At 42.1% G+C, this 26,614-nt stretch overlaps 9 non-coding genes across 9 annotated transcripts; 1 reads left to right on the top strand and 8 right to left on the bottom strand.

Annotated features, from left to right (window-relative positions):
- Nucleotides 1-12,073: 12,073 nt before the first annotated feature.
- On the bottom strand, nt 12,074-12,145 carry trnaw-cca (transfer RNA tryptophan (anticodon CCA)). The gene has a single exon. It is a non-coding gene; the product is annotated as a tRNA-Trp (tRNA).
- Nucleotides 12,146-13,342: 1,197 nt separating this feature from the next.
- trnaw-cca (transfer RNA tryptophan (anticodon CCA)) lies at nt 13,343-13,414 on the bottom strand. The gene has a single exon. It is a non-coding gene; the product is annotated as a tRNA-Trp (tRNA).
- A 1,197-nt stretch (nt 13,415-14,611) lies between these two features.
- Nucleotides 14,612-14,683, bottom strand: trnaw-cca (transfer RNA tryptophan (anticodon CCA)). The gene has a single exon. It is a non-coding gene; the product is annotated as a tRNA-Trp (tRNA).
- A 231-nt stretch (nt 14,684-14,914) lies between these two features.
- trnae-uuc (transfer RNA glutamic acid (anticodon UUC)) lies at nt 14,915-14,986 on the top strand. Its single transcript has one exon. It is a non-coding gene; the product is annotated as a tRNA-Glu (tRNA).
- A 2,174-nt stretch (nt 14,987-17,160) lies between these two features.
- trnaw-cca (transfer RNA tryptophan (anticodon CCA)) lies at nt 17,161-17,232 on the bottom strand. The gene has a single exon. It is a non-coding gene; the product is annotated as a tRNA-Trp (tRNA).
- A 1,204-nt stretch (nt 17,233-18,436) lies between these two features.
- On the bottom strand, nt 18,437-18,508 carry trnaw-cca (transfer RNA tryptophan (anticodon CCA)). Its single transcript has one exon. It is a non-coding gene; the product is annotated as a tRNA-Trp (tRNA).
- Nucleotides 18,509-19,705: 1,197 nt separating this feature from the next.
- On the bottom strand, nt 19,706-19,777 carry trnaw-cca (transfer RNA tryptophan (anticodon CCA)). Its single transcript has one exon. It is a non-coding gene; the product is annotated as a tRNA-Trp (tRNA).
- A 1,198-nt stretch (nt 19,778-20,975) lies between these two features.
- On the bottom strand, nt 20,976-21,047 carry trnaw-cca (transfer RNA tryptophan (anticodon CCA)). Its single transcript has one exon. It is a non-coding gene; the product is annotated as a tRNA-Trp (tRNA).
- Nucleotides 21,048-24,792: 3,745 nt separating this feature from the next.
- Nucleotides 24,793-24,864, bottom strand: trnaw-cca (transfer RNA tryptophan (anticodon CCA)). Its single transcript has one exon. It is a non-coding gene; the product is annotated as a tRNA-Trp (tRNA).
- Between the last annotated feature and the right edge of the window lie 1,750 nt (nt 24,865-26,614).

The following is a 26,614-nucleotide window of genomic DNA, read 5'->3' on the forward strand; positions in this document are numbered from 1 at the left end:
CAAACGCACACACAAAACACTGACGAACAACAGTTCTTCTCTGGGCACAGGAGAGCCAGAGCACACATTATCAGGTCATTTAAGCCAAAACAAGAGAGATAATATTTTCACTCCTCAGGCAGAGGAGAGGGTGAAAAATAACATACATTTCTTCCCTAAAGAAATAATAATAGAAAATCACACTTCTACTATTCAGGTAATATTGCATAGGATTTTAACCCATATAATTAATCATAGAAAAGTAACGATCAAACACAGAACATATGTTTAACATTCTCCCTGCCCCCTCTCATCACAGCTAAGCTTATCCCCAAAGGACCTTCAGACTATGGGCAGGACAGAGAGAGAGACTCTGGAATGTTCCTTAAAAGACACTAATTAACATTCCAACACTCATATGATTCAAAGTAGATTTCAGTTATGCATAAGAAAATAGAATGCATATAGTTAATTCATCACTTTATTAAAGAAGTTAAGCAACAGAATATAGATAGATATTGATATAAAAGGATATATATATGAATTGATATATCTGAAGAGACAAGGGATTTTTGACCCTCACCCTTCAGAACATTGGGAGTACAACACCCCTTAAGTAGGTGAATCTGCTCTTCAAAAGGACATGCTTGACCCAGACGTGATTTGAACAAGCAAACATCTGATATGGAGTCAGACACACTACCGTTGCGCCACGAGGTCTGGCTTTCTGCAATGAAACCCTTTGTAGTAGCTCCTCTGAGTAAGGCTTTTTCAAAATTGTACAAGTTTAACTTTTGTACATGCTCAGACATGAAAAAGTCACCTGATAAAATTTGAAAAACCAAGTCTTGTGGCTCTACTGGTTAGCTGATGAGAAAATGTTGATGCGCCTGACTAGTGTGACAATGCAGCTTTCCTTCAAAGTGTCTTATGTAATATAGTGGTCAGGATTCCTGGTTTTCAACCAGGTTGCCTTTCTAAGAATCTCATCTTGTCTAGAGGTCAGGATTCCTGGTTTTCACCAGGTGGCTTGGGTTCCTCTCCCAGATTGGAAATTGGAGACACTTTTATTGTTCTCTGTAAATTACCCAAAACTGTTAGAGAAAAAGCATCCAAATCTTGCACATCTCTTATTAACTTTCTCTCAAGATCACAAAATAGTTGCTAAATCAGCATGAAGGCACTCCAGGAGATTTGCAAGCTCCCAGCAAACAGAGACCAGAGCAAAGCATACTCTTCTTAGTGTTTGTGGCATTCATTCTTCAAGACATTCAGGGACTGAACATTGGGAGTACAACACCCCTTAAGTAGGGGAATCTGCTCTTCAAAAGGAAGTGCTTGACGCCAACGTGATTTGAACACGCAACCTTCTGATCTGCAGTCAGACGCTCTACCGTCGCGCCACGAGGTGTGGCTTGCTGCAATGAACCCCTTTGTAGTAGCTCCTCTAGGTAAGGCTTTTTCAAAACGACCCGAAAACTACACTACGAGTTCTTCTTCCGGTTGCTCAAGTGTAAAGGTCATATATGCTCAAACGTGAAAAAGTCAGTTGTAATCATTTGGAAAACCAAGGCTCTTGGCCCCACTGGTTGATGGATTGGCAAATATTGCAATGCCTCACTGGTATCATGATCATTCTGAGTCCCATATGGTCTAGCGGTCAGGATTCTTGGTTTTCGCCCGTGTTCAACTCCTGGTATGGAAAGCTTTTCTCACTTTTGTAGTAGCCTTTATAAATTAACTCATTTTTTACAGAAAAAAAGGATACAACGCAGGCTCGTTCTGATTGTCCATTTATAATCTCCTGTTAAGATCACCAAAGATTTCGTAAATCACCATAAAGAGATTATACCTCCTTTGAGGAAGGCTTTTTCCAAATGACCAGCAAAGTGTTTGCGGTGTGAGTTATTTCTTTTGTACAAGTTTAACTTTCGTACATGCTCAGACATGAAAAAGTCAGTTGATCAAATTTTAAAAACCAAGTCTGGTGGCTCCACTGGTTAGCTGATGAGAAAATGTTGATACACCTGACTGGTGTGACAATGCAACTTTCCTTCAAAGTGTCTTATGCAATACAGTGGTCAAGATTCCTGGTTTTCACCCAGGTGGCCAGCTGGTAGCTCTACTGGTTAGCTGATGAGAAAATGTTGATGCGCCTGACTGGTGTGACAATGCAGCTTTCCTTCAAAGTGTCTTATGTAATATAGTGGTCAGGATTCCTGGTTTTCAAAGAATCTCATCTTGTCTAGTGGTCAGGATTCCTGGTTTTCACCCAGGTGGCCTGGGTTCAACTCCCAGTATGTGAAGCTTTTCTCACTTTTGTAGTAGCCTCTATAAATTAACTCATTTTGTTACAGAAAAAAGGATACAACGCACGCTCGTTCTGATTGTCCATTTATAATCTCCTGTTAAGATCACCAAAGACTTTGTAAATCACCATAAAGAGATTATACCTCCTTTGAGGAAGGCTTTTTCCAAATGACCAGCAAAGTGTTTGCGGTGTGAGTTCTTTATTTTGTACAAGTTTAACTTTCGTACATGCTCAGACATGAAAAAGTCAGTTGATCAAATTTTAAAAACCAAGTCTGGTGGCTCCACTGGTTAGCTGATGAGAAAATGTTGATGCGCCTGACTGGTGTGACAATGCAGCTTTCCTTCAAAGTGTCTTATGTAATATAGTGGTCAGGATTCCTGGTTTTCAACCAGGTTGCTTTTCAAAGAATTTCATCTTGTCTAGTGGTCAGGATTCCTGGTTTTCACCAGGTGGCTTGGGTTCCTCTCCCAGATTGGAAATTGATGACACTTTTATTGTTCTCCTCTGTAAATTACCCAAATCTGTTAGAGAAAAAGCATCCAAATCTTGCTTGTCTCTTATTAACTTTCTCTCAAGTTCACAAAACAGTTGCTAAATCAGCATGAAGGCACTCCAGGAGATTTGCAAGCTCCCAGCAAATAGAGACCAGAGCAAGGCATACTCTTCTTAGTGTTTGTGGCATTCATTCTTCAAGACATTCAGGGAGTGAACTGTTAGGGGTATAACATTTATGGCCCAGACCAGATATGGAGAAAGAAAACCAGGAGTCAAGAAGTTCAATTAAAGAATCCAAATTTTACTGAAGAATAGTTTGCAGTGAAATTGGTACAGCCAACGGCAAAGTCTCACGAGGAGATCGAAAGCTAACTCATACATTACACAAAATCTTACATCAATTATACCATTTGCAAGGAGTACATTCTATTATTTCACTCCTGATTGGCTAAAAGAACATAAAGTCACAGCATATAGATTGCTATGCCCTATCAACAGTAATCAGCGCAATTGTCGTCCTGGATCGAGATTTACATCTGAAGTGACCTCGCAGATGGTCTCAGGGTGTCTTCTAGTCTGCCTGCTGTTGATCCCTAGGTTCAAATCCTGGGTAGAAGGTCAAACGCACACACAAAACACTGATGAACAACAGTTCTTCTCTGGGCACAGGAGAGCCAGAGCACACATTTCAGGTCATTTAAGCCAAAACAAGAGAGATAAAATTTTCACTCCTCAGGCAGAGGAGAGGGTGAAAAATAACATACATTTCTTCCCTAAAGAAATAATAATAGAAAATCACACTTCTACTATTCAGGTAATATTGCATAGGATTTTAACCCATATAATTAATCATAGAAAAGTAACGATCAAACACAGAACATATGTTTAACATTCTCCCTGCCCCCTCTCATCACAGCTAAGCTTATCCCCAAAGGACCTTCAGACTATGGGCAGGACAGAGAGAGAGAGACTCTGGAATGTTCCTTAAAAGACACTAGACCACTCATATGATTCAAAGTATATTTCAGTTATGCATAAGAAAATAGAATTGATTATGTGATCATGCATATAGTTAATTCATCACTTTATTAAAGAAGTTAAGCAACAGAATATAGATAGATATTGATATAAAAGGATATATATATGTATTGATATATCTGAAGAGACAAGGGATTTTTGACCCTCACCCTTCAGTCCCCCGTTTTAGACCAATGTGGGGTCCAATACCGCCACGTCTGGTCTACCAAGTGAGGTCACTACGGAAGGTGGAGTGGTAACGCATGCTTCCCTGACGGGTCACACTTGTCTCTTCGCCTCATTGCGGACATGCTGGATACTAAAAATTCCCAGTCCCCACGCAAAGGCTCTGCCACCTTCCACTCACAACAGGGCCTGGATGTTATCCTTCTTAAGTTTCTGTTTCAAGCGTCTCGTCAGTTTTCTCAGTCGGTACTCCTCCTCGGAAGGGTTCAAGTTACTGCAAGCCGACCTGCATACATAAGAAAAACAGAAACGAACACACAACCACACACACAGACAGAGGACACCCACTCTCCATCCACCGACCTTTTTGCATAATGAGGGTAGTATCGGGATAATTTGGGGAGTGACCAAGCCAATAGGTCACTGTCTCATTTCCGTCCAGACGATAACAACGATCATACCTACCTTTTGGTACATAGTCGGAATTAAATTTAGACCCTCAGTTGAATTTAGACATGGGGATCGTACCCATGATGGACGGTTATCGATCTCCTCGCAATCCCAATGAGTTGAAAATGCATGGAATCTCCCTGTCCAAATTGAAATTTGAATCCACATCAAAAATGATAAAGCGATCAGAATTAAAAATACCAACGAGAGCGGAAGTACCAATCGGATGAAAGCTCGTTTCACTTTCAGTCGTCGGATTCAGCCATCTGTAATGATAAAACATTTGTTCTAGAATTTTAACATACACGACAGACATTTAATGATCCCGAGGTAGTAAGTTGTTACACTTTTCAAGTGGTTTCACCTGTGACCAATGTCTCCATACGGTACCCAAAACCCCCCTGTCCAGTAGAACAGAGGTGTTAGTGGTCAGTACCACCTGATAAGGCCCATGAAATTTCGGACCTAAGGGGGAAACTATCTCCCGCTGTAACATTACATTGTCACCTATTTCAGGCAAAGCAGGCATGTCTTTTTGTTCAACATTATCTCGATCTGCTTGTCGTGTGCTAACACTAACCCGTGTGTCTCACAGACTGTCATCCAAAGCTTTCAGATAATTTTGTAAAGCGTCTTTCAAAGGCCCGGATGGTCCCTCGTGTTGCAAGGGGGCATCCCAGGGCAGCCGCATGTAGCGACCTGTCATTACCTCAAAAGGGCTGAGCTGTGTAGTCTTGTTAGGGCTGGCTCTCATGCTTAACAAAATCGCTGGGACAACCGCATGCCACCCTTTTCCCCACTCCAACAATCTCTTTCTCAATGAAGTTTTAAGCGTACGATTAGTGCGTTCAATAGATCCGCTAGATTGGGGCCTAAATGGAATGTGAAAGTGTTGCCTCACCCCCATCAATTTCATGACATTTTTTCATCACCTTCCCAGTAAAATGTGTACCCTGATCTGAATCAATTTGTAAGGGCAAACCCCATCTTGGGAAAACTTCATTCAACATAATCTTGGCGGTTGCATCTGCGGTGCAGTTTCTCAGTGGAAATGCCTCAACCCATCTGGAAAACGGATCAACAATCATTAGAATGTATGTAAAACCTCCACTAGGGGGCAGTGGACCTATGAAATCAATTTGGAAGTGTGTCCACGGCCCTTGAGGTCGAGGGGCATGTCCTAAGGGAATTTTCAGCTTAGAAGAAGAATTAACCTTAAGGCATACTAGACATCTCTTACAAAAATCATTGCAAGAAGCCCTCAGTCGTGGTCACCACCAGGTTTTGGAAATCATTCCATGTAGTTTTTCAGGACCTGCATGTGCCAAACCATGATACAAAGACATTAGTTCAGTTCGAGCAGAAACAGGACAAACAAAATGCTCATTAAATTTCCACAGTCCTTCTGCATCTTTCTGAGCTCCTAATTTTGTCCATTGTTCTATCTCTTCAGGGTCATCCTCATCATAGAGTTTAAAAATGTCTCTGGGGGTCTCACTCTCCTGAGGAGCAAGAGCCATATCACTCACACAAGTCTCAGTCCGTGTTGCAGCCTCTCTGGCAGCTGTGTCAGCAGCTCGGTTTCCTGTGGCCTCAGGAGATTTGTCCGTTGCATGTCCAGTGACTTTGATAACTGCTCCTGTTGCAGGAAGATCACAGGCATTCATAAGTTCTTTTTCCTGCTGTTGATGAGAGATCGGCAGACCGGCAGTGGTTAGAAATCCTCTGCGTCTCCACACAGGGCCAAAGTCATGAACAGCACCATATGCATAACGGCTGTCAGTGTAAACATTGACTCGTTTCCCCTGGCCATACTGCAATGCTCGTGTCAATGCGACCAGCTCGGCCACTTGAGCCCCTCCTCCTGAAAGAGAACCACAGTCAACAGTTTCACCATGTTCATTTACAACAGCCCAGCCAGTGAAGCGTTTTCCCTGTTCATGAAAGCTGGAACCATCCACGTAACAGCTTCATGGCATCAGAAAGTGGTTCAGATTGAAGAGGGCTCTGGCTGTCCGTCTCGATCAGTCGGGCACAGTTGTGTGCAGTTCCTTCTTCTGGAAGCAAGGAGGCAGGGTTGATAGCAGTTTCAATGTCAATATTTATATCCACATTTTTACTCAAGAGAGTGGCCTCCCATTTAGCTCGTCTTTGATTAGAGATAGAGCCTAAACGAGTGTTTGTTAACAGTTTCAGAATCTGGTGTCTAGTGTGCAGTATCACCTTCTGATGAGTCACAATGTCCGCTGTAATCTTTACAGCCCAGTCTGCACAGTCGCATATCAACAGGCACGGATGCTGTCCTGCCATTGAAACAGGAATAGGAGCCGAATAATATCCTACCATCCCATAGGAGTTTCTTCCTGGAACCCTTTGACCCAGGGCCGCTGAATAGGATCGAGTTCCCACCCATGTCCATAGATGGAACGGCCTGCTGGCATCGGCATGACGTAATGCTGAGGAGGAAGCAAGAGTTTCTTTGATACTCACAAACGCCTCCTCCATCTCCTCAGTCCAGTCGATCAGCTCCGATCCAGGTTTTCCTCCTTTCAGCGCCTCTGTGAGTGGTTTAGAAAGTTCAGTGTATTCAGAAACATAATGGCGGCAATAATTCAAAAGACCCATTACTTGCCTTAGACCAGTAACCGTGTTTGGTTTTGGAAGTTCAATGATAGCTTTAACTCATTCAGGAGTGATGAGTCTGTCGTGCACACCCACAATTTGCCCCAAATAAGTCACTTCAGGAAGTGCTAGCTGTGCTTTCTTCAAGTTCACTTTGAATCCCCCGTTTTGGAGGGCATTCAAAACAGTCTGTACAGCAGTCAAATGTTTGAACTTGGTTGGAATAGCAATTAAAATGTCATCCACATATTGTAGAACAACAGATCCGTCATATTCAAGTTGTTTTCTTACCGGATCAATGAAGGATGCTAGTACCTGATGAAACAGTGTGGGTGAGTTGCAGAAACCTTGTGGCCAATGACTCCATGTCCATTGGCAACCCCTGCTGTTGAAAGCAAATCTGCCTTGGTCCTCCTTGGCTAGGGGACAAGTCCAAAAACCGTTAGAAATGTCTAAAGCAGTAAAAAGACAATGTTCAGAACCTATCTCATGTAGGATAGTTGCGGGGTTGGCCACCAGAGGGTGCATTTTCTCAGACACTGAATTCAGAGAAGTGTAATCAATGGTCAAACGCCAGCTCCCATCTGGCTTTTTGACAGGCCACATAGGGGAATTAGTGGGAGAGGAACAGGGAATCACAATCCCCCGTTTGCATAATTCACCTACAACAGTGTCAGCCCCCGAGCATTATTTTTCAAAGGATATTGTCTTTTGGCTTCATGCAAAGGACCTGGGATGCTCAGTGGCTGAATCTGTGCTAAACCACAATCATATTTATCTTTTGCCCATACATCAGGGAATTTGGAAATTATAAACTTCCACTCAGAGCGAGTCTCAGTTAGACTAACAGATCCTGCCACTGCACATTTTCAGCTCATGGTGGGGGCCACTCTGAGATAAGCTGAATTGTTTCATTGCAGCCAAGCACCCACAGAGAATAATAAAGAGAAATAAACTCAAAATGCCTCCAGTCAATATTCATAATTAAAGAAACAATGAGCCAAATTGTTAAATCTGCACTCATCATCTGCAAAGTATGCAATACAGTGGCTTTTTACACAGTGTTAGAAGTGATCTCAAGATCGAGATCTGTAATTGATACAGTCAGCCTGTGTCAATCAAAATAAGGCATCCTTCACACTCATCATCGGCTAGCTGGAATACAAAATGAAATGTTAAGAAGCTTGCTAGAGACTGAACACCTCAGACCACATTCATCTTCATAAATGCTCCTATACTTTTGCTGTGTTTCACACCTGCATTTATTTAGCCCAATCTGTTGCTTTAATGCATTCTCTCACACAGGGGCCCACATCTGCTCACAGCAGACCACATTCAGTTTCATTGTGTTTTTTTTTTTCAATGAAAGTGAATGGTGACTGAGGCTGAACGCTCTTTGGCCTTGATCACTGATAAAGTGTCTCAGTGTTCCCTGCTATCAAAATAGAACTGCATTTGTTTTTCTGTCAGGCAAGCTGAGCACACACATTTTCTGCCCAGAAAATCTTCTAAAATTTCACACTCTCATTTTCTGTGATCGACAATGTCTAGCAATGTGGCCCTCTCTGTTACAATTCCTGCATCTGTCAACAGGCTTGGTACAATCTCTAGAGGTATGACCTTTTTCGTCACAATTATAGCAGGTTATGTTATGGCGGGGGCTCATTTCCACTTCAACTGACACAGCAGATACTTTACCCACATTAACATCATCCTCACGTGTTTGCAAACGGCTCCAGCTTACAGAGCACCAATGAAGCAAATCCTCCCAATATCTAATGTCAATGGCACTATTCAACAACATGTCTCGGTATTGTTTATTCAATCCGCCTGTAGCGGATTCTATCACTATGGCAGAATCAAGATCTTCTATGTTGTTGTTTGCAGCACAGTACGTTTCATAGGCTATGCGAAAGCGCTCAATGTATTCTAAGGGGTTTTCGCCAGCCCTCTGTTTAATCTGTGTTACACTGGTCCAGGGAAAAGACCCCCGACCCAAAATATCTTTCACGCGTATCTTGTAATCTGAGTAAGCTTTACAAAACTCAGGCCAATCTGTGGGGACTCTGGGGTGGAAAGGAGCAATCTGAACCGCCCTTAATTTGCTGGGGGGAACCAAACCCTCAACCAAAGACTGTATATCTGCCATCCCCAGATTCTGTTGCCTAGCAACGGCCTCTAGCCTGTCCCATAGAATTTTGTTTGGGTTATACAACTTAAACGGTTCCAACCCTGCAAGCAAACTGTTTTTCTCAGCAGCCGTGAGTCTGACCCATTGACCATCCTCACAGCCAGCCCCCATCTCAGCATTCAATCCTCCCCTATCCTGATGTCGGATTGGGGCGCGAATGCCGTCTCAATGGGTTTAGACATTTCTCTGGGGGACAAGTTAAGATTTCTGGCCCCGGTTTTTGCTTAATCTGCTTTGCTTGCACGGCAGGAATCTCTGAAATGTTATAAGGTGGGGAGCTGAAACAGCCACATTCAACAATCTGCGCGCCTCAGCATATGGCCCATCGTTCTGATTATCAGTATGATCAACAGCGCTGAAAGCAGCCGCTGCCTGAGCAGTCTGAGAAGGGAAGGTGGGGGCCAAGGGAGGACGGAGAACTGTCTCATCTTTCACAGCACTTTCTGCTTTTTCACAAACAGCCTCAAAAACCCTTACTCAAGCTACACAAATCACAGCCGACTTCCTGCCCAATAATTTTTGCCACTCTATCACGCTGGGCAATCAAACTAGACCATCCGTCCATCATATTTGGAATTGCCTTTTCATGGTTTAACGGTATACCACCCAGTTTACAAATCCATGAATAGGCAAACACGGATAAATATTTGGCCCTATCAGCGTCTTTTTTGTTCTGCAGCCTAAATATAACAACACTTATCTTAAATACACCCTTGGTTTAAAATTCAATAACTTATTTGACTTCAGTTTAACGTAATACACTCAAAGCTTTATTGTTTGTCCAGATAATGTGATTTCCCAAATACAATTCAATCAGCTTTAAAGTGATCACTCCTTTTATAATCTAAATATTCTTACTCATCACTTTGATATAAAAGGAGTTATGATCTGACACATGTCCATTCAACAGCTGCTCCCTCTCAGTTTAGTTAATCTTACATCAGGCTTCATTCATGACATGAAAAGAACACCCCAAAAATAAACATTGTCCAGTCCGCTAAGAGTTAACTTTTTGATTTCATGCACATTTCTTCGATTTGAGCTCGTCAGAGCAGAGCTGTTTACAGCGTGTGCCCTCCTCATTTTGGTCAGAACTACTCAGAAAATTTTCTTTATCAGACATTTTTCTTGGTCACAGTTGAAAATCATTACCGAAAAGATTTTAGCAGCAAATATTTTATGTGGATAAATTAACTATAGCAACAACAATACTGGATTTCTACCAATTTCCCCACAAAGTATTCTTCACAAACATCCTGGTCACATATACTGATCCATACCAATTAGGGTCACAATTTATTTACTTACTTGGGACCGCTCCTGATGCATCCCTGGCAAAACAATCCCTATTGTATTTTATTTTATTTTATAACTAATATCTGAATCCCTAACTGCCTGATTCATTAAGCTCGGGGTACCCCTATCTGAGTTGGAAGAGACTGAGCAGGTTTACTGTGCCACTGGACCTCTCGTCCAGGGACGCACTCTGCCGGGGTGGTGCTTCACCCATGCCCACCTGGGCCCCCTCACAGAGCACGTTTCACTTGCGCTGTTTGCTGTTGCCCTTAAACAGCTCTCTCAGTGACTTCTTATACTCTCAATAGTATAATTAAATTACTCTTCACACGCCTCGTCGGAGTGAAGCTCTCCGCTCCGCTTCAAAATGTCTTCCAGTCAGACAGCCCTAACAATTAATAAAAAGCTTCCTTCCTTGTTTGCTGATTTGCCAGAGATGTCACCACGGAGTGATTGCCCACTAAATCCTCCACCAAACTGTTAGGGGTATAACAGTTTTGACCCAGACCAGATATGGAGAAAGAAAACCAGGAGTCAAGAAGTTCAATTAAAGAATCCAAAATTTACTGAAGAATAGTTTGCAGTGAAATTGGTACAGCCAACGGCAAAGTCTCACGAGGAGATCGAAAGCTAACTCATACATTACACAAAATCTTACATCAATTATACCATTTGCAAGGAGTACATTCTATTATTTCACTCCTGATTGGCTAAAAGAACATAAAGTCACAACATATAGATTGCTATGCCCTATCAACATTAATCAGCGCAATTGTCGTCCTGGATCGGGATTTACATCTGAAGTTACCTCGCAGATGGTCTCAGGGTGTCTTCTAGTCTGCCTGCTGTTGATTCCTAGGTTCAAAACCTGGGTAGAAGGTCAAACGCACACACAAAACACTGACGAACAACAGTTCTTCTCTGGGCACAGGAGAGCCAGAGCACACATTATCAGGTCATTTAAGCCAAAACAAGAGAGATAATATTTTCACTCCTCAGGCAGAGGAGAGGGTGAAAAATAACATACATTTCTTCCCTAAAGAAATAATAATAGAAAATCACACTTCTACTATTCAGGTAATATTGCATAGGATTTTAACCCATATAATTAATCATAGAAAAGTAACGATCAAACACAAAACATATGTTTAACATTCTCCCTGCCCCCTCTCATCACAGCTAAGCTTATCCCCAAAGGACCTTCAGACTACGGGCAGGACAGAGAGAGAGACTCTGGAATGTTCCTTAAAAGACACTAATTAACATTCCAACACTCATATGATTCAAAGTAGATTTCAGTTATGTATAAGAAAATAGAATTGATTATGTGATCATGCATATAGTTAATTCATCACTTTATTAAAGAAGTTAAGCAACAGAATATAGATAGATATTGATATAAAAGGATATATATATGAATTGATATATCTGAAGAGACAAGGGATTTTTGACCCTCACCCTTCAGAACATTGGGAGTACAACACCCCTTAAGTAGGTGAATCTGCTCTTCAAAAGGACGTGCTTGACCCCGACGTGATTTGAACACGCAACCTTCTGATCTGGAGTCAGACGCGCTACCATTGCGCCACGAGGTCTGGCTTTCTGCAATGAACCCCTTTGTAGTAGCTCCTGTAGGTAAGGCTTTTTCAAAACGACCCGCAAACTACACTACGAGTTCTTCTTCCGGTTGCTCAAGTGTAAAGGTCATATATGCTCAAACGTGAAAAAGTCAGTTGTAATCATTTGGAAAACCAAGTCTCTTGGCCCCACTGGTTGATGGATTGGCAAATATTGCAATGCCTCACTGGTATCATGATCATTCTGAGTCCCATATGGTCTAGCGGTCAGGATTCTTGGTTTTCGCCCGGATTCAACTCCTGGTATGGAAAGCTTTTCTCACTTTTGTAATAGCCTTTATAAATTAACTCATTTTTTACAGAAAAAAAGGATACAACGCAGGCTCGTTCTGATTGTCCATTTATAATCTCCTGTTAAGATCACCAAAGATTTCGTAAATCACCATAAAGAGATTATACCTCCTTTGAGGAAGGCTTTTTCCAAATGACCAGCAAAGTGTTTGCGGTGTGAGTTATTTCTTTTGTACAAGTTTAACTTTCGTACATGCTCAGACATGAAAAAGTCAGTTGATCAAATTTTAAAAACCAAGTCTGGTGGCTCCACTGGTTAGCTGATGAGAAAATGTTGATGCGCCTGACTGGTGTGACAATGCAGCTTTCCTTCAATGTGTCTTATGTAATATAGTGGTCAGGATTCCTGGTTTTCACCCAGGTGGCCAGCTGGTGGCTCTACTGGTTAGCTGATGAGAAAATGTTGATGCGCCTGACTGGTGTGACAATGCAGCTTTCCTTTAAAGTGTCTTATGTAATATTGTGGTCAGGATTCCTGGTTTTCAACCAGGTTGCTTTTCAAAGAATCTCATCTTGTCTAGTGGTCAGGATTCCTGGTTTTCACCAGGTGGCTTGGGTTCCTCTCCCAGATTGGAAATTGATGACACTTTTATTGTTCTCCTCTGTAAATTACCCAAATCTGTTAGAGAAAAAGCATCGAAATCTTGGCCGTCTCTCATAAACTTTCTCTCAAGATCACAAAACAGTTGCTAAATCAGCATGAAGGCACTCCAGGAGATTTGCAAGCTCCCAGCAAACAGAGACCAGAGCAAGGCATACTCTTCTTAGTGTTTGAGGCATTCATTCTTCAAGACATTCAGGGACTGAACATTGGGAGTACAACACCCCTTAAGTAGGGGAATCTGCTCTTCAAAAGGAAGTGGTTGACCCCGACGTGATTTGAACACACAACCTTCTGATCTGGAGTCAGACGCGCTACCGTTGCGCCACGAGGTCTGGCTTTCTGCAATGCACCCCTTTGTAGTAGCTCCTCTAGGTAAGGCTTTTTCAAAACGACCCGCAAACTACACTACGAGTTCTTCTTCCGGTTGCTCAAGTGTAAAGGTCATATATGCTCAAACGTGAAAAAGTCAGTTGTAATCATTTGGAAAACCAAGGCTCTTGGCCCCACTGGTTGATGGATTGACAAATATTGCAATGCCTCACTGGTATCATGATCATTCTGAGTCCCATATGGTCTAGCGGTCAGGATTCTTGTTTTTCGCCTGGATTCAACTCCTGGTATGGAAAGCTTTTCTCACTTTTGTAATAGCCTTTATAAATTAACTCATTTTTTACAGAAAAAAAGGATACAACGCAGGCTCGTTCTGATTGTCCATTTATAATCTCCTGTTAAGATCACAAAAGATTTCGTAAATCACCATAAAGAGATTATACCTCCTTTGAGGAAGGCTTTTTCCAAATGACCAGCAAAGTGTTTGCGGTGTGAGTTATTTCTTTTGTACAAGTTTAACTTTCGTACATGCTCAGACATGAAAAAGTCAGTTGATCAAATTTTAAAAACCAAGTCTGGTGGCTCCACTGGTTAGCTGATGAGAAAATGTTGATGCGCCTGACTGGTGTGACAATGCAGCTTTCCTTCAATGTGTCTTATGTAATATAGTGGTCAGGATTCCTGGTTTTCTCCCAGGTGGCCAGCTGGTGGCTCTACTGGTTAGCTGATGAGAAAATGTTGATGCGCCTGACTGGTGTGACAATGCAGCTTTCCTTTAAAGTGTCTTATGTAATATAGTGGTCAGGATTCCTGGTTTTCAACCAGGTTCCTTTTCAAAGAATCTCATCTTGTCTAGTGGTCAGGATTCCTGGTTTTCACCAGGTGGCTTGGGTTCCTCTCCCAGATTGGAAATTGATGACACTTTTATTGTTCTCCTCTGTAAATTACCCAAATCTGTTAGAGAAAAAGCATCGAAATCTTGGCCGTCTCTCATAAACTTTCTCTCAAGATCACAAAACAGTTGCTAAATCAGCATGAAGGCACTCCAGGAGATTTGCAAGCTCCCAGCAAACAGAGACCAGAGCAAGGCATACTCTTCTTAGTGTTTGAGGCATTCATTCTTCAAGACATTCAGGGACTGAACATTGGGAGTACAACACCCCTTAAGTAGGGGAATCTGCTCTTCAAAAGGAAGTGCTTGACCCTGACTTGATTTGAACACGCAACCTTCTGATCTGGAGTCAGACGCGCTACCGTTGCGCCACGAGGTCTGGCTTTCTGCAATGAACCCCTTTGTAGTAGCTCCTCTAGGTAAGGCTTTTTCAAAACGACCCGCAAACTACACTATGAGTTCTTCTTCCGGTTGCTCAAGTGTAAAGGTCATATATGCTCAAACGTGAAAAAGTCAATTGTAATCATTTGGAAAACCAAGGCTCTTGGCCCCACTGGTTGATGGATTGGCAAATATTGCAATGCCTCACTGGTGTCATATTCATTTTGAGTCCCATATGGTCCAGCGGTCAGGATTTCTGGTTTTCACTCAGGCGGCCTGGGTTCAACTCCCGGTATGGGAATCTTTTTCTCACTTTTGTAGTAGCCTTTGTAAATTAACTCATTTTTTACAGAAAAAAAGGATACAACGCAGGCTCGTTCTGATTGTCCATTTAAAATCTCCTGTTAAGATCACCAAAGATTTTGTAAATCACCATAAAGAGATTATACCTCCTTTGAGGAAGGCTTTTTCCAAATGACCAGCAAAGTGTTTGCAGTGTGAGTTCTTTCTTTTGTACAAGTTTAACTTTCGTACATGATCAGACATGAAAAAGTCAGTTGATCAAATTTTAAAAACCAAGTCTGGTGGCTCCACTGGTTAGCTGATGAGAAAATGTTGATGCGCCTGACTGGTGTGACAATGCAGCTTTCCTTCAATGTGTCTTATGTAATATAGTGGTCAGGATTCCTGGTTTTCACCCAGGTGGCCAGCTGGTGGCTCTACTGGTTAGCTGATGAGAAAATGTTGATGCGCCTGACTGGTGTGACAATGCAGCTTTCCTTTAAAGTGTCTTATGTAATATAGTGGTCAGGATTCCTGGTTTTCAACCAGGTTGCTTTTCAAAGAATCTCATCTTGTCTAGTGGTCAGGATTCCTGGTTTTCACCAGGTGGCTTGGGTTCCTCTCCCAGATTGGAAATTGATGACACTTTTATTGTTCTCCTCTGTAAATTACCCAAATCTGTTAGAGAAAAAGCATCGAAATCTTGGCCGTCTCTCATAAACTTTCTCTCAAGATCACAAAACAGTTGCTAAATCAGCATGAAGGCACTCCAGGAGATTTGCAAGCTCCCAGCAAACAGAGACCAGAGCAAGGCATACTCTTCTTAGTGTTTGAGGCATTCATTCTTCAAGACATTCAGGGACTGAACATTGGGAGTACAACACCCCTTAAGTAGGGGAATCTGCTCTTCAAAAGGAAGTGGTTGACCCCGACGTGATTTGAACACACAACCTTCTGATCTGGAGTCAGACAGCTACCGTTGCGCTCACGAGGTCTGGCTTTCTGCAATGAACCCCTTTGTAGTAGCTCCTCTAGGTAAGGCTTTTTCAAAACGACCTGCAAACTACACTACGAGTTCTTCTTCCGGTTGCTCAAGTGTAAAGGTCATATATGCTCAAACGTGAAAAAGTCAGTTGTAATCATTTGGAAAACCAAGGCTCTTGGCCCCACTGGTTGATGGATTGGCAAATATTGCAATGCCTCACTGGTATCATGATCATTCTGAGTCCCATATGGTCTAGCGGTCAGGATTCTTGTTTTTCAGCCTGGATTCAACTCCTGGTATGGAAAGCTTTTCTCACTTTTGTAATAGCCTTTATAAATTAACTCATTTTTTACAGAAAAAAAGGATACAACGCAGGCTCGTTCTGATTGTCCATTTATAATCTCCTGTTAAGATCACCAAAGATTTCGTAAATCACCATAAAGAGATTATACCTCCTTTGAGGAAGGCTTTTTCCAAATGACCAGCAAAGTGTTTGCTGTGTGAGTTATTTCTTTTGTACAAGTTTAACTTTCGTACATGCTCAGACATGAAAAAGTCAGTTGATCAAATTTTAAAAACCAAGTCTGGTGGCTCCACTGGTTAGCTGATGAGAAAATGTTGATGCGCCTGACTGGTGTGACAATGCAGCTTTCCTTCAATGTGTCTTATGTAATATAGTGGTCAGGATTCCTGGTTTTCTCCCAGGTGGCCAGCTGGTGGCTCTACTGGTTAGCTGATGAGAAAATGTTGATGCGCCTGACTGGTGTGACAATGCAGCTTTCCTTTAAAGTGTCTTATGTAATATAGTGGTCAGGATTCCTGGTTTTCAACCAGGTTCCTTTTCAAAGAATCTCATCTTGTCTAGTGGTCAGGATTCCTGGTTTTCACCAGGTGGCTTGGGTTCCTCTCCCAGATTGGAAATTGATGACACTTTTATTGTTCTCCTCTGTAAATTACCCAAATCTGTTAGAGAAAAAGCATCGAAATCTTGGCCGTCTCTCATAAACTTTCTCTCAAGATCACAAAACAGTTGCTAAATCAGCATGAAGGCACTCCAGGAGATTTGCAAGCTCCCAGCAAACAGAGACCAGAGCAAGGCATACTCTTCTTAGTGTTTGAGGCATTCATTCTTCAAGACATTCAGGGACTGAACATTGGGAGTACAACACCCCTTAAGTAGGGGAATCTGCTCTTCAAAAGGAAGTGCTTGACCCTGACTTGATTTGAACACGCAACCTTCTGATCTGGAGTCAGACGCGCTACCGTTGCGCCACGAGGTCTGGCTTTCTGCAATGAACCCCTTTGTAGTAGCTCCTCTAGGTAAGGCTTTTTCAAAACGACCACAAACTACACTATGAGTTCTTCTTCCGGTTGCTCAAGTGTAAAGGTCATATATGCTCAAACGTGAAAAAGTCAATTGTAATCATTTGGAAAACCAAGGCTCTTGGCCCCACTGGTTGATGGATTGGCAAATATTGCAATGCCTCACTGGTGTCATGATTCATTTTGAGTCCCATATGGTCCAGCGGTCAGGATTTCTGGTTTTCACTCAGGCGCCTGGGTTCAACTCCTGGTATGGGAATCTTTTCTCACTTTTGTAGTAGCCTTTGTAAATTAACTCATTTTTTACAGAAAAAAGGATACAACGCAGGCTCGTTCTGATTGTCCATTTAAAATCTCCTGTTAAGATCACCAAAGATTTTGTAAATCACCATAAAGAGATTATACCTCCTTTGAGGAAGGCTTTTTCCAAATGACCAGCAAAGTGTTTGCAGTGTGAGTTCTTTCTTTTGTACAAGTTTAACTTTCGTACATGATCAGACATGAAAAAGTCAGTTGATCAAATTTTAAAAACCAAGTCTGGTGGCTCCACTGGTTAGCTGATGAGAAAATGTTGATGCGCCTGACTGGTGTGACAATGCAGCTTTCCTTCAATGTGTCTTATGTAATATAGTGGTCAGGATTCCTGGTTTTCACCCAGGTGGCCAGCTGGTGGCTCTACTGGTTAGCTGATGAGAAAATGTTGATGCGCCTGACTGGTGTGACAATGCAGCTTTCCTTTAAAGTGTCTTATGTAATATAGTGGTCAGGATTCCTGGTTTTCAACCAGGTTGCTTTTCAAAGAATCTCATCTTGTCTAGTGGTCAGGATTCCTGGTTTTCACCAGGTGGCTTGGGTTCCTCTCCCAGATTGAAAATTGATGACACTTTTATTGTTCTCCTCTGTAAATTACCCAAATCTGTTAGAGAAAAAGCATCGAAATCTTGGCCGTCTCTCATAAACTTTCTCTCAAGATCACAAAACAGTTGCTAAATCAGCATGAAGGCACTCCAGGAGATTTGCAAGCTCCCAGCAAACAGAGACCAGAGCAAGGCATACTCTTCTTAGTGTTTGAGGCATTCATTCTTCAAGACATTCAGGGACTGAACATTGGGAGTACAACACCCCTTAAGTAGGGGAATCTGCTCTTCAAAAGGAAGTGGTTGACCCCGACGTGATTTGAACACGCAACCTTCTGATCTGGAGTCAGACGCGCTACCGTTGCGCCACGAGGTCTGGCTTTCTGTAATGAACCCCTTTGTAGTAGCTCCTCTAGGTAAGGCTTTTTCAAAACGACCTGCAAACTACACTACGAGTTCTTCTTCCGGTTGCTCAAGTGTAAAGGTCATATATGCTCAAACGTGAAAAAGTCAGTTGTAATCATTTGGAAAACCAAGTCTCTTGGCCCCACTGGTTGATGGATTGGCAAATATTGCAATGCCTCACTGGTATCATGATCATTCTGAGTCCCATATGGTCTAGCGGTCAGGATTCTTGTTTTTCGCCTGGATTCAACTCCTGGTATGGAAAGCTTTTCTCACTTTTGTAATAGCCTTTATAAATTAACTCATTTTTTACAGAAAAAAAGGATACAACGCAGGCTCGTTCTGATTGTCCATTTATAATCTCCTGTTAAGATCACCAAAGATTTCGTAAATCACCATAAAGAGATTATACCTCCTTTGAGGAAGGCTTTTTCCAAATGACCAGCAAAGTGTTTGCAGTGTGAGTTATTTCTTTTGTACAAGTTTAACTTTCGTACATGCTCAGACATGAAAAAGTCAGTTGATCAAATTTTAAAAACCAAGTCTGGTGGCTCCACTGGTTAGCTGATGAGAAAATGTTGATGCGCCTGACTGGTGTGACAATGCAGCTTTCCTTCAATGTGTCTTATGTAATATAGTGGTCAGGATTCCTGGTTTTCTCCCAGGTGGCCAGCTGGTGGCTCTACTGGTTAGCTGATGAGAAAATGTTGATGCGCCTGACTGGTGTGACAATGCAGCTTTCCTTTAAAGTGTCTTATGTAATATAGTGGTCAGGATTCCTGGTTTTCAACCAGGTTCCTTTTCAAAGAATCTCATCTTGTCTAGTGGTCAGGATTCCTGGTTTTCACCAGGTGGCTTGGGTTCCTCTCCCAGATTGGAAATTGATGACACTTTTATTGTTCTCCTCTGTAAATTACCCAAATCTGTTAGAGAAAAAGCATCGAAATCTTGGCCGTCTCTCATAAACTTTCTCTCAAGATCACAAAACAGTTGCTAAATCAGCATGAAGGCACTCCAGGAGATTTGCAAGCTCCCAGCAAACAGAGACCAGAGCAAGGCATACTCTTCTTAGTGTTTGAGGCATTCATTCTTCAAGACATTCAGGGACTGAACATTGGGAGTACAACACCCCTTAAGTAGGGGAATCTGCTCTTCAAAAGGAAGTGCTTGACCCTGACTTGATTTGAACACGCAACCTTCTGATCTGGAGTCAGACGCGCTACCATTGCGCCACGAGGTCTGGCTTTCTGCAATGAACCCCTTTGTAGTAGCTCCTGTAGGTAAGGCTTTTTCAAAACGACCCGCAAACTACACTACGAGTTCTTCTTCCGGTTGCTCAAGTGTAAAGGTCATATATGCTCAAACGTGAAAAAGTCAGTTGTAATCATTTGGAAAACCAAGTCTCTTGGCCCCACTGGTTGATGGATTGGCAAATATTGCAATGCCTCACTGGTATCATGATCATTCTGAGTCCCATATGGTCTAGCGGTCAGGATTCTTGGTTTTCAGCCTGGATTCAACTCCTGGTATGGAAAGCTTTTCTCACTTTTGTAATAGCCTTTATAAATTAACTCATTTTTTACAGAAAAAAAGGATACAACGCAGGCTCGTTCTGATTGTCCATTTATAATCTCCTGTTAAGATCACCAAAGATTTCGTAAATCACCATAAAGAGATTATACCTCCTTTGAGGAAGGCTTTTTCCAAATGACCAGCAAAGTGTTTGCAGTGTGAGTTATTTCTTTTGTACAAGTTTAACTTTCGTACATGCTCAGACATGAAAAAGTCAGTTGATCAAATTTTAAAAACCAAGTCTGGTGGCTCCACTGGTTAGCTGATGAGAAAATGTTGATGCGCCTGACTGGTGTGACAATGCAGCTTTCCTTCAATGTGTCTTATGTAATATAGTGGTCAGGATTCCTGGTTTTCACCCAGGTGGCCAGCTGGTGGCTCTACTGGTTAGCTGATGAGAAAATGTTGATGCGCCTGACTGGTGTGACAATGCAGCTTTCCTTTAAAGTGTCTTATGTAATATTGTGGTCAGGATTCCTGGTTTTCAACCAGGTTGCTTTTCAAAGAATCTCATCTTGTCTAGTGGTCAGGATTCCTGGTTTTCACCAGGTGGCTTGGGTTCCTCTCCCAGATTGGAAATTGATGACACTTTTATTGTTCTCCTCTGTAAATTACCCAAATCTGTTAGAGAAAAAGCATCGAAATCTTGGCTGTCTCTCATAAACTTTCTCTCAAGATCACAAAACAGTTGCTAAATCAGCATGAAGGCACTCCAGGAGATTTGCAAGCTCCCAGCAAACAGAGACCAGAGCAAGGCATACTCTTCTTAGTGTTTGAGGCATTCATTCTTCAAGACATTCAGGGACTGAACATTGGGAGTACAACACCCCTTAAGTAGGGGAATCTGCTCTTCAAAAGGAAGTGCTTGACCCTGACTTGATTTGAACACGCAACCTTCTGATCTGGAGTCAGACGCGCTACCGTTGCGCCACAAGGTCTGGCTTTCTGCAATGAACCCCTTTGTAGTAGCTCCTCTAGGTAAGGCTTTTTCAAAACGACCCGCAAACTACACTATGAGTTCTTCTTCCGGTTGCTCAAGTGTAAAGGTCATATATGCTCAAACGTGAAAAAGTCAATTGTAATCATTTGGAAAACCAAGGCTCTTGGCCCCACTGGTTGATGGATTGGCAAATATTGCAATGCCTCACTGGTGTCATGATTCATTTTGAGTCCCATATGGTCTAGCGGTCAGGATTTCTGGTTTTCACTCAGCGCCTGGGTTCAACTCCTGGTATGGGAAGCTTTTTCTCACTTTTGTAGTAGCCTTTGTAAATTAACTCATTTTTTACAGAAAAAAAGGATACAACGCAGGCTCGTTCTGATTGTCCATTTAAAATCTCCTGTTAAGATCACCAAAGATTTTGTAAATCACCATAAAGAGATTATACCTCCTTTGAGGAAGGCTTTTTCCAAATGACCAGCAAAGTGTTTGCAGTGTGAGTTCTTTCTTTTGTACAAGTTTAACTTTCGTACATGATCAGACATGAAAAAGTCAGTTGATCAAATTTTAAAAACCAAGTCTGGTGGCTCCACTGGTTAGCTGATGAGAAAATGTTGATGCACCTGACTGGTGTGACAATGCAGCTTTCCTTCAATGTGTCTTATGTAATATAGTGGTCAGGATTCCTGGTTTTCACCCAGGTGGCCAGCTGGTGGCTCTACTGGTTAGCTGATGAGAAAATGTTGATGCGCCTGACTGGTGTGACAATGCAGCTTTCCTTTAAAGTGTCTTATGTAATATAGTGGTCAGGATTCCTGGTTTTCAACCAGGTTGCTTTTCAAAGAATCTCATCTTGTCTAGTGGTCAGGATTCCTGGTTTTCACCAGGTGGCTTGGGTTCCTCTCCCAGATTGAAAATTGATGACACTTTTATTGTTCTCCTCTGTAAATTACCCAAATCTGTTAGAGAAAAAGCATCGAAATCTTGGCCGTCTCTCATAAACTTTCTCTCAAGATCACAAAACAGTTGCTAAATCAGCATGAAGGCACTCCAGGAGATTTGCAAGCTCCCAGCAAACAGAGACCAGAGCAAGGCATACTCTTCTTAGTGTTTGAGGCATTCATTCTTCAAGACATTCAGGGACTGAACATTGGGAGTACAACACCCCTTAAGTAGGGAATCTGCTCTTCAAAAGGAAGTGGTTGACCCTGACGTGATTTGAACACGCAACCTTCTGATCTGGAGTCAGGCAGCTACCGTTAGCGCCACGAGGTCTGGCTTTCTGCAATGAACCCCTTTGTAGTAGCTCCTCTAGGTAAGGCTTTTTCAAAGCGACCCACAAACTACACTACGAGTTCTTCTTCCGGTTGCTCAAGTGTAAAGGTCATATATGCTCAAACGTGAAAAAGTCAGTTGTAATCATTTGGAAAACCAAGTCTCTTGGCCCCACTGGTTGATGGATTGGCAAATATTGCAATGCCTCACTGGTATCATGATCATTCTGAGTCCCATATGGTCTAGCGGTCAGGATTCTTGTTTTTCAGCCTGGATTCAACTCCTGGTATGGAAAGCTTTTCTCACTTTTGTAATAGCCTTTATAAATTAACTCATTTTTTACAGAAAAAAAGGATACAACGCAGGCTCGTTCTGATTGTCCATTTAAAATCTCCTGTTAAGATCACCAAAGATTTTGTAAATCACCATAAAGAGATTATACCTCCTTTGAGGAAGGCTTTTCCAAATGACCAGCAAAGTGTTTGCAGTGTGAGTTCTTTCTTTTGTACAAGTTTAACTTTCGTACATGATCAGACATGAAAAAGTCAGTTGATCAAATTTTAAAAACCAAGTCTGGTGGCTCCACTGGTTAGCTGATGAGAAAATGTTGATGCGCCTGACTGGTGTGACAATGCAGCTTTCCTTCAATGTGTCTTATGTAATATAGTGGTCAGGATTCCTGGTTTTCACCCAGGTGGCCAGCTGGTGGCTCTACTGGTTAGCTGATGAGAAAATGTTGATGCGCCTGACTGGTGTGACAATGCAGCTTTCCTTTAAAGTGTCTTATGTAATATAGTGGTCAGGATTCCTGGTTTTCAACCAGGTTGCTTTTCAAAGAATCTCATCTTGTCTAGTGGTCAGGATTCCTGGTTTTCACCAGGTGGCTTGGGTTCCTCTCCCAGATTGGAAATTGATGACACTTTTATTGTTCTCCTCTGTAAATTACCCAAATCTGTTAGAGAAAAAGCATCGAAATCTTGGCCGTCTCTCATAAACTTTCTCTCAAGATCACAAAACAGTTGCTAAATCAGCATGAAGGCACTCCAGGAGATTTGCAAGCTCCCAGCAAACAGAGACCAGAGCAAGGCATACTCTTCTTAGTGTTTGAGGCATTCATTCTTCAAGACATTCAGGGACTGAACATTGGGAGTACAACACCCCTTAAGTAGGGGAATCTGCTCTTCAAAAGGAAGTGCTTGACCCTGACGTGATTTGAACACGCAACCTTCTGATCTGGAGTCAGGCAGCTACCGTTGCGCCACGAGGTCTGGCTTTCTGCAATGAACCCCTTTGTAGTAGCTCCTCTAGGTAAGGCTTTTTCAAAGCGACCACGTAAACTACACTATGAGTTCTTCTTCCGGTTGCTCAAGTGTAAAGGTCATATATGCTCAAGCGTGAAAAAGTCAGTTGTAATCATTTGGAAAACCAAGTCTCTTGGCCCCACTGGTTGATGGATTGGCAAATATTGCAATGCCTCACTGGTATCATGATCATTCTGAGTCCCATATGGTCTAGCGGTCAGGATTCTTGTTTTCTCAGCCTGGATTCAACTCCTGGTATGGAAAGCTTTTCTCACTTTTGTAATAGCCTTTATAAATTAACTCATTTTTTACAGAAAAAAAGGATACAACGCAGGCTCGTTCTGATTGTCCATTTATAATCTCCTGTTAAGATCACCAAAGATTTTGTAAATCACCATAAAGAGATTATACCTCCTTTGAGGAAGGCTTTTTCCAAATGACCAGCAAAGTGTTTGCAGTGTGAGTTCTTTCTTTTGTACAAGTTTAACTTTCGTACATGCTCAGACATGAAAAAGTCAGTTGATCAAATTTTAAAAACCAAGTCTGGTGGCTCCACTGGTTAGCTGATGAGAAAATGTTGATGCGCCTGACTGGTGTGACAATGCAGCTTTCCTTCAATGTGTCTTATGTAATATAGTGGTCAGGATTCCTGGTTTTCACCCAGGTGGCCAGCTGGTGGCTCTACTGGTTAGCTGATGAGAAAATGTTGATGCGCCTGACTGGTGTGACAATGCAGCTTTCCTTTAAAGTGTCTTATGTAATATAGTGGTCAGGATTCCTGGTTTTCAACCAGGTTGCTTTTCAAAGAATCTCATCTTGTCTAGTGGTCAGGATTCCTGGTTTTCACCAGGTGGCTTGGGTTCCTCTCCCAGATTGAAAATTGATGACACTTTTATTGTTCTCCTCTGTAAATTACCCAAATCTGTTAGAGAAAAAGCATCGAAATCTTGGCCGTCTCTCATAAACTTTCTCTCAAGATCACAAAACAGTTGCTAAATCAGCATGAAGGCACTCCAGGAGATTTGCAAGCTCCCAGCAAACAGAGACCAGAGCAAGGCATACTCTTCTTAGTGTTTGAGGCATTCATTCTTCAAGACATTCAGGGACTGAACATTGGGAGTACAACACCCCTTAAGTAGGGGAATCTGCTCTTCAAAAGGAAGTGGTTGACCCTGACGTGATTTGAACACGCAACCTTCTGATCTGGAGTCAGGCACGCTACCGTTGCGCCACGAGGTCTGGCTTTCTGCAATGAACCCCTTTGTAGTAGCTCCTCTAGGTAAGGCTTTTTCAAAACGACCATAAACTACACTACGAGTTCTTCTTCCGGTTGCTCAAGTGTAAAGGTCATATATGCTCAAACGTGAAAAAGTCAGTTGTAATCATTTGGAAAACCAAGTCTCTTGGCCCCACTGGTTGATGGATTGGCAAATATTGCAATGCCTCACTGGTATCATGATCATTCTGAGTCCCATATGGTCTAGCGGTCAGGATTCTTGTTTTTCAGCCTGGATTCAACTCCTGGTATGGAAAGCTTTTCTCACTTTTGTAATAGCCTTTATAAATTAACTCATTTTTTACAGAAAAAAGGATACAACGCAGGCTCGTTCTGATTGTCCATTTAAAATCTCCTGTTAAGATCACCAAAGATTTTGTAAATCACCATAAAGAGATTATACCTCCTTTGAGGAAGGCTTTTTCCAAATGACCAGCAAAGTGTTTGCAGTGTGAGTTCTTTCTTTTGTACAAGTTTAACTTTCGTACATGATCAGACATGAAAAAGTCAGTTGATCAAATTTTAAAAACCAAGTCTGGTGGCTCCACTGGTTAGCTGATGAGAAAATGTTGATGCGCCTGACTGGTGTGACAATGCAGCTTTCCTTCAATGTGTCTTATGTAATATAGTGGTCAGGATTCCTGGTTTTCTCCCAGGTGGCCAGCTGGTGGCTCTACTGGTTAGCTGATGAGAAAATGTTGATGCGCCTGACTGGTGTGACAATGCAGCTTTCCTTTAAAGTGTCTTATGTAATATAGTGGTCAGGATTCCTGGTTTTCAACCAGGTTGCTTTTCAAAGAATCTCATCTTGTCTAGTGGTCAGGATTCCTGGTTTTCACCAGGTGGCTTGGGTTCCTCTCCCAGATTGAAAATTGATGACACTTTTATTGTTCTCCTCTGTAAATTACCCAAATCTGTTAGAGAAAAAGCATCGAAATCTTGGCCGTCTCTCATAAACTTTCTCTCAAGATCACAAAACAGTTGCTAAATCAGCATGAAGGCACTCCAGGAGATTTGCAAGCTCCCAGCAAACAGAGACCAGAGCAAGGCATACTCTTCTTAGTGTTTGAGGCATTCATTCTTCAAGACATTCAGGGACTGAACATTGGGAGTACAACACCCCTTAAGTAGGGGAATCTGCTCTTCAAAAGGAAGTGCTTGACCCCGACGTGATTTGAACACGCAACCTTCTGATCTGGAGTCAGGCACGCTACCGTTAGCGCCACGAGGTCTGGCTTTCTGCAATGAACCCCTTTGTAGTAGCTCCTCTAGGTAAGGCTTTTTCAAAGCGACCACGCAAACTACACTACAAGTTCTTCTTCCGGTTGCTCAAGTGTAAAGGTCATATATGCTCAAACGTGAAAAAGTCAGTTGTAATCATTTGGAAAACCAAGTCTCTTGGCCCCACTGGTTGATGGATTGGCAAATATTGCAATGCCTCACTGGTATCATGATCATTCTGAGTCCCATATGGTCTAGCGGTCAGGATTCTTGTTTTTCGCCTGGATTCAACTCCTGGTATGGAAAGCTTTTCTCACTTTTGTAATAGCCTTTATAAATTAACTCATTTTTTACAGAAAAAAAGGATACAACGCAGGCTCGTTCTGATTGTCCATTTAAAATCTCCTGTTAAGATCACCAAAGATTTTGTAAATCACCATAAAGAGATTATACCTCCTTTGAGGAAGGCTTTTTCCAAATGACCAGCAAAGT

The sequence above is a fragment of the Xyrauchen texanus genome, chromosome 49 (genome assembly GCF_025860055.1).
Source record: "Xyrauchen texanus isolate HMW12.3.18 chromosome 49, RBS_HiC_50CHRs, whole genome shotgun sequence".
Lineage (NCBI taxonomy): Eukaryota > Metazoa > Chordata > Actinopteri > Cypriniformes > Catostomidae > Xyrauchen > Xyrauchen texanus.